Raw genomic sequence first — 12,011 nt, forward strand, 5'->3', positions numbered from 1 at the left:
TGCTTCTGACCTCTGGAGGAACTATGCTTGAAACTGAAGCTCTGAGCAAAGGACTGAACGACCCATCCAGGCTGGGATGTTTGTACTCCAGAGACTTGATTGATTTAAATCAGCAGTAATCCCATCAAGCCTGAAACAAGCCTGAACTAAGAACTTTGCAATTGTTGTATGTATTTGATTCCATTTAACCAATTTTAACTCTCATCTATATTTCTTTCTTTTTATAAATAAACCTGTAGATTTTAGATTTTAAAGGATTCACAACATAGTAATTTGTGAGTAAGATCTAATTTGTATATTGACCTGGGTCTGAGGCTTGGTCCTTTGGGATGGGGAGAACCATTTTCTTTTACTGGGGTATTGCTTTTCATAACCATTCATCCCCATAAGGAGTGGTGCTGCTGGTGATACAAGGGAATTGGAGTATATGAGGGAATTGTTTGTATTACTTCTGGTTAGCCAGTGGGGTAAAACCAAAGTCCTCTCTGTTTGGCTGGTTTGGCGTGCCTTAAAAGTAAAGGACCCCCAGGCTTGGGCTGTGACTGCCCTGCTCTAAGCAATTTGTCCTCAATTGATACTCTCAGTAGTGTCCCGCCAAAGGCCCCCTCGTTGCAATGGGATATTGAGGGGAAAGGAAACCCAGTAACTAAACACATGTTAAGGTTCAGGGAGGAGTTGAAAGACACAATGGGTATTGAACAAATCAAACTGTCCAAGCAGAAGGCGTGGTATAATAAAAATACTTGAAAACACCTACCTGTGGTAAAAGATTTGGTGTTATTATTAAATCTCATGATGCACTGTCTGTTGCTAATGGGAAATCTTATAACAAAGGATTTGGTATTGATGGTAAATCGTATGAAAAGGTGTAACATGCATGATTTTAGGGAAAAGCTTTCGGACATGCTACAAATAGTAAACAAGAAGCCCTATGGGGATACTGCTTCTCAGCTATCACCTGTAAACAGGCTCAAAGCTTGTCACAGTAGGGAAACCATAATAATTCTGATCTTCTGTGTGGAAGGGGAAACTGAGGCACACCACTGTATGGCATTGATGAATATCTGTATTGAGTTATCACCAGCTGGAAAAGCACAATGGTTGACAGTACTGCACAAATACAAAGAGAGGTTTTCTAGTGACCCAGAGAAGGCACACAGAACTTTATAAAAACACATGTGGAGAACACTACAATGTTTGCAACACTTAGGTGTTGTATGTTCCAAAGTTTAAGAAACTGCAGAAAAACCAGAGAGTCTCTGGATTAAGTTTAGAAGTGTGAGCAACAAGGGTGATGTCATGGTGGGAGTCTGCTATAGACCACCAGACCAGGGGGATAAGGTGGACAAGGCTTTCTTCTGGCAACTAGCAGAAGTTACTAAATCGCAGGCCCTGGTTCTCATGGGAGACTTTAATCACCCCAATATCTGCTGGGAGAGCAATACAGCGGTGCACAGATAATCCAGGAAGTTTTTGGAAAGTGTAGGGGACAATTTCCTGGGGCAAGTGCTGGAGGAACCAACTAGGGGCAGAGCTCTTCTAGCCCAGCTGCTCACAAACCAGGAAGAATTAGTAGGGGAAGCAAAAGTGGATGGGAACCTGGGAGGCAGTGACCATGAGATGGTCGAGTTCAGGATCCTGACACAAGGAAAAAAGGAGAGCAGCAGAATACGGACCCTGGACTTCAGAAAAGCAGGATTTGACTCCCTCAGGGAACTGATGGGCAGGATCCCCTGGAAGAATAACATGAGGGGGAAAGAGTCCAGGAGAGCTGGCTGTATTTTAAAGAATCCTTATTGAGGTAGCAGGAAAAAACCATCCCGATGTGTAGAAAGAATAGTAAATATGGCAGGCGACCAGCTTGGCTAAACAGTGAAATCCTTGCTGATCTTAAACGCAAAAAAGAAGCTTACAAGAAGTGGAAGATTGGACAAATGACCAGGGAGGAGTATAAAAATATTGCTCAGGCATGCAAGAGTGAAATCAGGAAGGCCAAATCACACTTGGAGTTGCAGCTAGCAAGAGATGTTAAGAGTAACAAGAAGGGTTTCTTCAGGTATGTTAGCAACAAGAAGAAAGTCAAGGAAAGTGTGGGCCCCTTACTGAATGAGGGAGGCAACCTAGTGACCGAGGATGTGGAAAAAGCTAATGTACTCAATGGTTTTTTTGCCTCTGTCTTCACAAACAAGGTCAGCTCCCAGACTGCTGCACTGGGCAGCACAGTATGGGGAGGAGGTGACCAGCCCTCTGTGGAGAAAGAAGTGGTTCGGGACTATTTAGAAAAACTGGATGAGCACAGGTCCATGGGGCCGGATGCGCTGCATCTGAGGGTGCTAAAGGAGTCGGTGGATGAGATTGCAGAGCCATTGGCCATTATCTTTGAAAACTCATGGCGATCGGGGGAGGTCCCGGATGACTGGAAAAAGGCTAATGTAGTGCCCATCTTTAAAAAAGGGAAGAAGGAGAATCCGGGGAACTACAGGCCAGTCAGCCTCACCTCAGTCCCTGGAAAAATCATGGAGCAGGACCTCAAGGAATCAGTTCTGAAGCACTTAGAGGAGAGGAAAGTGATCAGGAACAGTCAGCATGGATTCACCAAGGGCAAGTCATTCCTGACTAACCTAATTGCCTTCTATGATGAGATAACTGGCTCTGTGGATGAAGGGAAAGCAGTGGATGTGTTATTCCTTGACTTTAGCAAAGCATTTGATACGGTCTCCCACAGCATTCTTGCCGGCAAGTTAAAGAAGTATGGGCTGGATGAATGGACTATAAGGTGGATAGAAATCTGGCTAGATCGTCGGCCCCAGTGGGTAGTGATCAATGGCTCCATGTCTAGTTGGCAGCCGGTATGAAGTGGAGTGCCCCAAGGGTCGGTCCTGGGGTCGGTTTTGTTCAATATCTTCATTAATGATCTGGAGGATGGCGTGGACTGCACTCTCAGCAAGTTTGCAGATGACACCAAAGTGGGAGGAGAGGTAGATACGCTGGAAGGTAGGGATAGGATACAGAGGGACCTAGACAAATTGGAGGATGGGCCAAAAGAAACCTAATGAGGTTCAACAAGGACAAGTGCAGAGTCCTGCACTTAGGACGGAAGAATCCCATTCACTGTTACAGACTAGGGACCGAATGGCTAGGAAGCAGTTCTGCAGAAAAGTACCTAGGGGTTACAGTGGACGAGAAGCTGGATATGAGTCAACAGTGTGCTCTTGTTGCCAAGAAGGCTAACGGCATTTTGTGCTGAATAAGTAGGGGCATTGCCAGCAGATCGAGGGACGTGATCATTCCCCTCTATTCGACATTGGTGAGGCCTCATCTGGAGTACTGTGTCCAGTTTGGGGTCCCACACTACAAGAAGGATGTGGAAAAATTGGAAAGAGACCAGCAGAGGGCAACAAAAATGATTAGGGGGTTGGAGCACATGACTTATGAGGAGAGGCTGAGGGAACTGGGTTTGTTTAGTCTGCGGAAGAGAAGAATGAGGGGGGATTTGATAGCTGCTTTCAACTACCTGAAAGGGGGTTCCAAAGCGGATGGATCTAGACTGTTCTCAGTGGTACCAGAGGACAGAACAAGGAGTAACGGTCTCAAGTTGCAGTGGGAGAGGTTTAGGTTGGATATTAGGAAAAACTTTTTCATTAGGAGGGTGGTGAAGCACCGGAATGGGTTACCTAGGGAGGTGGGAGAATCTTCTTCCTTGGAGGTTTTTAAGGTCAGGCTTGACAAAGCCCTGACTGGGATGATTTAGTTGGGAATTGGTCCTGCTTTGAGCAGGACGTTGGACTAGACGACCTCCTGAGGTCCCTTCCAACCCTGATATTCTATGATTCTATGATTCTAAGGCCTTGTGCACACTCCCTCCAAATTAGTCAGTGACTAACACTCCTGCAGTAAACTAAGTGGGGAGATGTGACATTCTGCGCCCCAAAACAACTCCCTGGCACTCCCATATTTACCAAGATGATATGATTATGATATATTTTATACAAAGTATGTCATGTAAGGTATCAATCAAAAAGTTATGATTTGCTGAATATGATTACCCTCTTTGTATGCATGTATCATTTTTGTACCTAAAGTTCTGAAAGCGTGCGAGGGCATGTGACCAGCTCATGTGACACTGGATTCCATTTGTGCCTGTACTTTTCCACTAACTGTACTGGGGGCTTTTGCTTGGAAAAATGAAGTTACCTCCACATGGAAGAAGCCATAAAAGGTGGAAGTAACAAAATCACTTGGCCTCACTCCCCCCCCATAACTCAACACCTGGATAAACCTTAGGGACAAGGACCGAACCGGGGATTTGGTCCCAGGCTGAAGGGATTTCTAGCCTGTGTATGAAAAGGCAGGTGGACTGTTTGTACCATCAGAGTGACACACTGCACAGTTCAAATCCTGTCTAGTTTCTAGAACTCAGATAGTCATTTTGCTTTATTTCTTTGGCAATCTACTTTGATCTGTACATTTATTCCTTATAATCACTTAAAATCTATCCTTCTGTAGTTAATAAATCGGTTTTATATTTTTTACCTAATACAGTGTGTTGTTTGAAATGCAAAAGGGAAACCTGCTCAGGAACAGGGGCTGGTGCATTGTCCTCTCCACCTGGAGGGAGGGGCAGACTGGGTAAAAACTTACACTCGCCTGGCTTCTGACCAGGGTAAGACGGTACAGCTCTGGGGTCCTAGGCTGGGGAGCTGGGGGGCGGGGGAATTGGCTGGAGCCTCTCTATTGTTGGCTCATGAGTGCCTAGTAAATGCATTCATGTAACTGCAGCTGGGTGCATCCCTGGCTGTGTCTGGCTGTGGAAGTGCAAAACCTGGACTGGACTGCAGCTTGTCACAGCCTCACAGTGTGAGGGGGAGCCCAGGTTGGTATGCCAGAGGGCTCAGCGGTACCCCCGTTCCAGGTTGCATCCTGAACAAGTCTGTTACATCCACCTAACGAACAAGCCCTGCTAGACCGTGACTCCATTTCCTTCTTGTCATGCACTCAGTTACTAATGAAGAGACCGTGGTTACAGCAGGGAAATCAGGACTCCTGGGTTCTGTCTGTCATTCTCTGTGTGACCTTCACCAGGTCACGTCTCCCTTTCCCTCAGTTTACCTATCAGTTAATGACGATATGTTCATAGTGACTTTCCTTTTCCAGTTGTTTTGAAGATCCATCATTGAAAGGTGCTAAACAATATGATAATAGTTACTGATGAGAATTACTGACTTCTGATCCCTTAGCGATAGCCCCGTGTGCCTGCAGAAAGTGTTTGTGTCTCCCCTCAGTCACCTTTCTCCAGATCTTTCTGTCTACTATCTACCTATTAATACTGGGTATTTACAGGGTATCAGACTATTATGCCTAGTTTTCTTACTAATCAACTACTTTTTAACTATACACAAATGTACAGAGCAGTCAATTCCTCTCTGACTCAGCGGAGAGCCCAAGGGTTCTCATCTCCCTTTGGGAAGGTCCCTTAATTACTGTTTACTCCTAAAGCTGGATAAATAGCACAGAAGTGCAGACATTGAAAGAGAGACATTGGCTAGAGTGTCTCTGGTCTCCAGCCTGTTTCCATTCAGATGCTGCTTCTCCCCTAGAGACTGAGTGAACCTCTGTGGGACTGCACACAGCTATATTACAAATGGTGCACACCCCTGTGTCGGCTCTCAGTGTGGGATGCTGCTGCAGATGCTGGGGTGAGAGAGGTGTGGGAAACGGCTGCCTGTGGGGGATTCCCAGAGAAGACACGCCTGTCTCCAAATTCACAGGTACCCATCTGTCATAAGCATACAGCTAAGGGTAGCATAAAATCCCTCTTTACCCTGTAAAGGGTTGATTCCTCTTTTACCTGTAAAGGGTTAAGAAGCTCAGATAACCTAGGTGGCACCTGACCAAAAGGACCAATAAGGGGAGAAGTGTTTCTGTCTGTGTCTCTCGGAGCCAGCCAGGAAACAGGGCAGGGGAAAATATATCTGAACTAAGCATCTAGTCTTGCAGAAATAGTTAGTAATAGAAGAAAAGAAATGCATTAGATTACCTTTTGTTTTCGCTTGTGAATTTTCCCTGTGCTAAGAGGGAGGTTTATCCCTGTTTTTGTAACTTTAAGGTTTTGCCTAGAGGGGAAATCCTCTGTGTACTTGAGTCTTTTGTTATTCTGTAAAGTACTTACCATCCTTATTTTACAGGGGTGATTCTTTTACCTTTTCTTTAATTAAAATTCTTCTTTTAAGAACCTGAATGATTTTTCATTGTTCTTAAGATCCTAGGGTTTGGGTCTATGTTCACCTGTACCAATTGGTGAGGATATTATTCTCAAGCCTCCCCAGGAAAGGGGGTGTAGGGGTTTGGGGGGATATTTGGGGAAGGTAGGGCTCAAGTGGCCCTCCCTGAATGTTTGTTTACATCAATTGGTGGTGGCAGCATACTGTTCAAGGTGGAATTTGTGCCTGGGGAAAGTTTTTAACTGAAGCTAGTAAAAATAAACTTAGGGGGTCTTTCATGCGGGTCCCCACATCTGTACCCCAGAGTTCAGAGTGGGGAAGGAACCCGGACACCATCTCTTGCTGAGGAGCTTACCTGCTCGACAAACCCAGTGCAAGGAGAGAGTGATGGGATAGAGAATAGGTCTGTGGTCCTTTCCACTCTGCGCAGCCATTAAACATGCCAGGGCCCTTGCCAGAGGGGATGTGTTTGCTCCGATATCACTGGCCAAAATGTCCCTCCTTGCTCTGCCCCTGGCTGATGGCCTCCAACCCCAAGGTGGCTGCAATTCAGTGGCACAGGGGATCCTTCAGGTTGAAAGGTGATAGTAGATGGACAATACAAGGTAAAATTCTGAGGCTGTGGCCCATATTTTCTCAGGTTCCATTGAGGCAAAACTCCCCTTGGAGTAAGAACTGAGTAAAGACCTCAGGAGCCAGCTGTGTGTGAGTTAATGCACAGGGACTCTCACCTCCTCCTCTTGCATTTCAGGGCTCTCGCTGTTAACGGGGGGGGGGGGGGGGGCTCTCACCTGACTTTCTGATAGAAAGCATGGCGGTGATAGGGCTCCTCACTGGAATAATTATATGAATTTTTCAACATGGGCATGACATCTTTTCTCCTGGCTTCATTCGAGAATTTGGCTGAACTGTTATGCCTGAAAGTTTCAAAAAACAATTCAGCCAGAAGCAGACACCCAGTGCAGGAAATTTCAGTGCAAACGGTTAAAGTTTGGCAAACTTATAAGCAACTGAAAATGACGTCTCCTAATTGAAGGTGTCAGACAGCTGTTAGGATATAGATATTCAGGACTGTCTGCAAAGGCCTATACTTTAAGAATTTAGGTGTATTCTTATCATTTAGCTAGTTATAGAGGTACAAAAGAAGAATTAAAATCAGTCTGCCCGTTTATAGGCCTTCTCTCACTATGATACTCTAAGGCAGTGGTCCCCAACCTTTTTCGTCTGGCGGGCGCCAGAGGTCGAGCCACGGAGGACAGTGGCAGCGGAGGAGCAGCCGCCGAAATGCCGCTGTCAAGTGGCAACGTCAATAGGCGTCACCGCCAAAATGCAGCCTACAAGCAGTGTCATCCAGAGGTGTCGCTGCCGAAATGCCGGCTAAAATATGGTTTGCATTCCATTCCTTGGATCATCTTTTTCACTCACCTCTGGATCCTTTCCATTTTCTCTACATCTTTTCCACACAGCGGTGACCAATATTGCACACAGCACTCCAGCTGAGACCTAAACAGCGCTGAGAAGAGCGGTACTATCACTTACCATGACTTGCACACTATGCCTCTGTTAATGCAACCCAAAATTGCATTTCCTTTTTTTCCAACAGCAAAAGAATCCACACCCCTGAGAGCTGTCGCTATATCAACCTAACCCCGATGTAAACAGCATGAGGTCGATGGAACAATTCTTCTATCGACCTTGCTACCACCTCTCGGGGAGGTGAATTACCTACGCTGACGGGAGAACCACTGTCATCCATATAAGTAGTGTCTATACTTAAGCGCTTTGCAGCGCTGCTGTAGTGTTTTAAGTGTAGACAAGCCCTCAAGCAGATCTTCCACAAAAGCATCCAGTCTGGATCTGCAGACATGGGGAGTTGGAGAATCCACCACTTCCCTTTCCAGTTTTTCCCACCGGTTAATCACCCTGAGTACTAATCATTTGGCCCTTATACCTGATTGGAATTTGTCTGGCTTCAGCTTCCAGCCATTGGCTCTTCCTCTGCCTTTCTAAACTAGATTACAGAGCCCATTAGCACCCTTGGTTTTCTCCCCATGGAAGTCTCTGCTTGATTGTCTTTTTGAGGAGATAAATAGATGAAGCTCTTTAAATCTCTCTCTGTGTCAGGCATCTTCTCCAGTCTCCAATCATTTTTGTGTTTTTTTCTGCACCCTGTCCAATATTTCAACATCCTTTTTGAAATGTGGACACCAGAACTTGACGCAGTCGGTTTCATCAACACAACGTGCAGAGGTAAAATCCTTCCCCTGCTCCAATGCACTACTCCCCTGATTATGCATCCAAGGATCGCATTAGCCCTTTTGGCCACAGCATCACACTGGGAACTTACGATGAGTTAGTTGTCCACAATGACCCCTAAATCGTTTTCAGGGTCCTCGTGTTCCATAATACAGTGCCCTAGCCTGGGGGTGGGGCCTGCATTCCCTGTTCCGAGCAGACCACTTTACATTTGACTGTATTAAACCATTTTGTTTGGATGGGCCCAGCTCAACAAATGCTCCAGATGAGTAGTTATGCCTGCCCTGGCCGCCTCATTGTAACCACTCTGCCAATCTTGGGGTCATCCGCAAATTTTACTTGCAACAATTTTCTATTTGCTTCCAGATCATTGATGAAAATATTGAATAGCATCTGGCCTAGGATTGATCCCTGCAGAACCCCACTAGAAACACCCCCATTTACTGACAATGGCCCATTGACAACTGCTTTCTGAGATCTGTCAGATAGCCAGCTTTTAGTCCATTTAACATTTAACAAAATCTACTGATATTGTATAGTGTTCATTTTTTTAATTGAATGTTTTTCCCTACTAAATCGAATGAGATGTGTGGTTGATCGGTCAGTTCGTAACTCTGGTGTTTGTAATTCTAAGGTTCTACTCTAGATATTGGTTAACATGCTCCTTGACTGCTAATAGACTGGAAAGGGTTTCATTACCACATATGATATGAGTACCTCATACTGCTTCTTTCCAAATGCAGAACAAAAATAGTTCTTGAACACATCGACCTTTTCTGCAAGATTAACAAGTTTCCTTTCTCCCTCTAGGTATTAGCCTTTACCTTTTCTAGGATTTCTTTTGTTCTTAATATACTTAATAACCTCCTTTTTGTTCTCCTTAGCCCTGCAAAGCATGGATTTCCCCTGATGTCTGTAACCGACCCCATTTGTCTCAGAAAACCCATTTCTATCGGCTATATCCTTTATAGAGGCTGAGTGACCAAAACTGAGCGCATCTCCAGAGCAGGAAATTCTCCATCCCATTCCTTAGGCACTAGAACATTATCTTTGTAGAAGCCACTACTGCAATTGAGCAGGTGTTTCCATGGAGCTGCTATCAGTGACATCCAAGACTTTTCCCTGAGGTGTGTTCTAGTTGGGATGTTTCCTCCGGCACATGTCTTGGCAAAGGTTTTTTCCCCCCACTCTCAGATTTTCAGTAACTAGGTGAATGGAGACTCCCTACAGCATGGCTCTGTAGCCTGGCTTTCATTGCATTAAGGCTATGTCTACATTGGAAGATTTTTTTCACTGAAAGTTTAATCAATGACCAAAAAGCCTTTAAAGAAAACTGTTGTTGCACGTTCACACTGTCTTTCTCTTTTGGCATAGCACATCAACACGCGGGACCATTGCAGCAACAGTGAGACTAATGCACTGTGGGTAACTATCCCACAGTTCAGGTCTGCATCTTGTGCTCATAGGTGTTGTGGGAAGGCAGAGCGGATCATGGCACATCATGGCTCCGGGCTCAATATCCCATGATGCATTGCTTTCCGTCCCAGCATTCCATGTGCTTCCATCTCCAGTTTGCAGCATTTTTCAACGTCCCTTGTTTTCTGCTCAGCCCACCACCTCTATCTGCAGGAACGGATCCCGCACTGCTCTGCCAGCTGTCAGTAGCACATCACGAATGGCAATGGAATCAATCTTGAAGTTGTGAAGGCAGCGGGAGTCACAGTTGCCTGACGTGGTGTCTGACATGAATAACAGCAGCATTAGATTGCTTTTGGGATTCACAGAAGAGCTGAGCATGGTGGAACATCGCTTTTGGGCTCGAGAAACTAGCACTGAGTGGTGGAATCGCATCGTTATGCAGGTCTGAGATGACCGGCAGTGGCTGCAGAACTTTTGGATGTGGAAAGCCACCTTCCTGGAATGGTGTACTGAGCTCCCACCAGCCCTGTGGTGCAAGGACACCCAAATGAGAGCTGCGCTGTCAGTGGAGAAGCACTTGGCGATCACATTGTGGAAGCTGGCGACTCCAGGCTGCTACTGGTCGGTCGCAAATCACTTTGGAGTTGGGAGGTCGACCGTTGGGGCTGCATTAATGCAAGTGTTCAGGGCCATTAATCACATCCTTCTGTGCAAGACCGTAACTCTTGGCAACGTGCGTGATATTGTGGATGGCTTTGCAGAAATGGGTTTCCCCAACTGTGGAGGGGCGATAGATAGCACGCATATTCCAATTTTGCCACCGGATGCCTTTTGATGAAATATATCAATCGGAAGGGGGTACTTCTCCACGGTGGATCACTGTGGGCGTTTCATTGACATCAGTGCAGGGTGACCCAGGAAAGTGAATGACGCATGAATCTTTAGGAACACCGGCCTTTACAGAAAGCTGAAAGCAGGGACTTTCTTTCCAGACCAGAAGATCCCCACAGGGGGTGTCGAATGCTCATAATAATCCCGGGAAACCTGGCATACCCCTCAATGCCAGGGCTCATGAAGCCGTACATGGGAAACCTGGATAGCAATAAGGAGCATTTCAACAATAGGCTGAGTAGGAGCAGGATGACCGTAGAATGTGCATTTGGCAGATTAAAAGCGTGCTGGCGATTCCTTTCTGAAAGGTTAGACCTCAATGAGGAAAATATTCCCATGGTCGTAGCCATGTGTTCCACCTTGTATAATATTTGTGAAGGTAAGGGCGAAAAGTTGCTCAGTGGTGCACTGCTCGGACAGAACACGTGGTTGCTGATTTTGAGCAGCCAGATACCAAGGCTGTTAGAGGGGCACAATGGGGGGCAATTCGAATCAGGAAGGCTTTGCGGCAACACTGTGAAAATGAGAATGAGTAATGTTTATTGCTATGCATGGGATTGTAATGCATAATGAAGTCCACTTTTGGTAGGGTAGGAAGCAGTTGTGATTGTTCAGGCCCAGGGTTCAATGTAAGGAAATGATCAAACTGCCTGCTGCTTTGCTTTCTGCTATCATAACTTCAACGGACACAAATAAAGACTGATTAATAGTCAAATAACTTTGCTTTTAATGCCAAAAAACCCACAATACCATGCATACACACAGCTGAACGTAAGTCCAGTTTTCATTTGAAAAGGTGTCTGTGGAGATGGAGTGAACGGTAAAGTGAGGAGTCCCAGAAATCGGAAAGGAATGTGTGGGTGGAGTTTGGGGAGGACATGGCAAAGAGTTCTGAATGTGCTGAAGGGGAGGGAGGACACCCATCTGCTCAGTCTGGAGCATCAGGAGGGACTGCAGCATGTTGGTTTGCCGCTCCAATACTTTTATCAGCCCCTCAATTGCATCCCTAGTGTATGCCTCATTTTCTTTTCTTTCCTGTTTGTCGCTTTCCCTCCACTGCCTGCATTCCATCTTGTCTGCAGCAGAGTACTGCAGCACCTCCCAGAACATATCTTCCTTGCTCCATCTTGGGCACTTTCTTATCTGGCAGAGATGCTCGGCTGGAGTGGACGGGGTGTCTCCTTTCAAGGACATATCTGGAGAAGCACAAGAAGCAATAAAGAG

This window comes from Emys orbicularis, chromosome 1, assembly GCF_028017835.1.
Source record: "Emys orbicularis isolate rEmyOrb1 chromosome 1, rEmyOrb1.hap1, whole genome shotgun sequence".
NCBI lineage: Eukaryota > Metazoa > Chordata > Testudines > Emydidae > Emys > Emys orbicularis.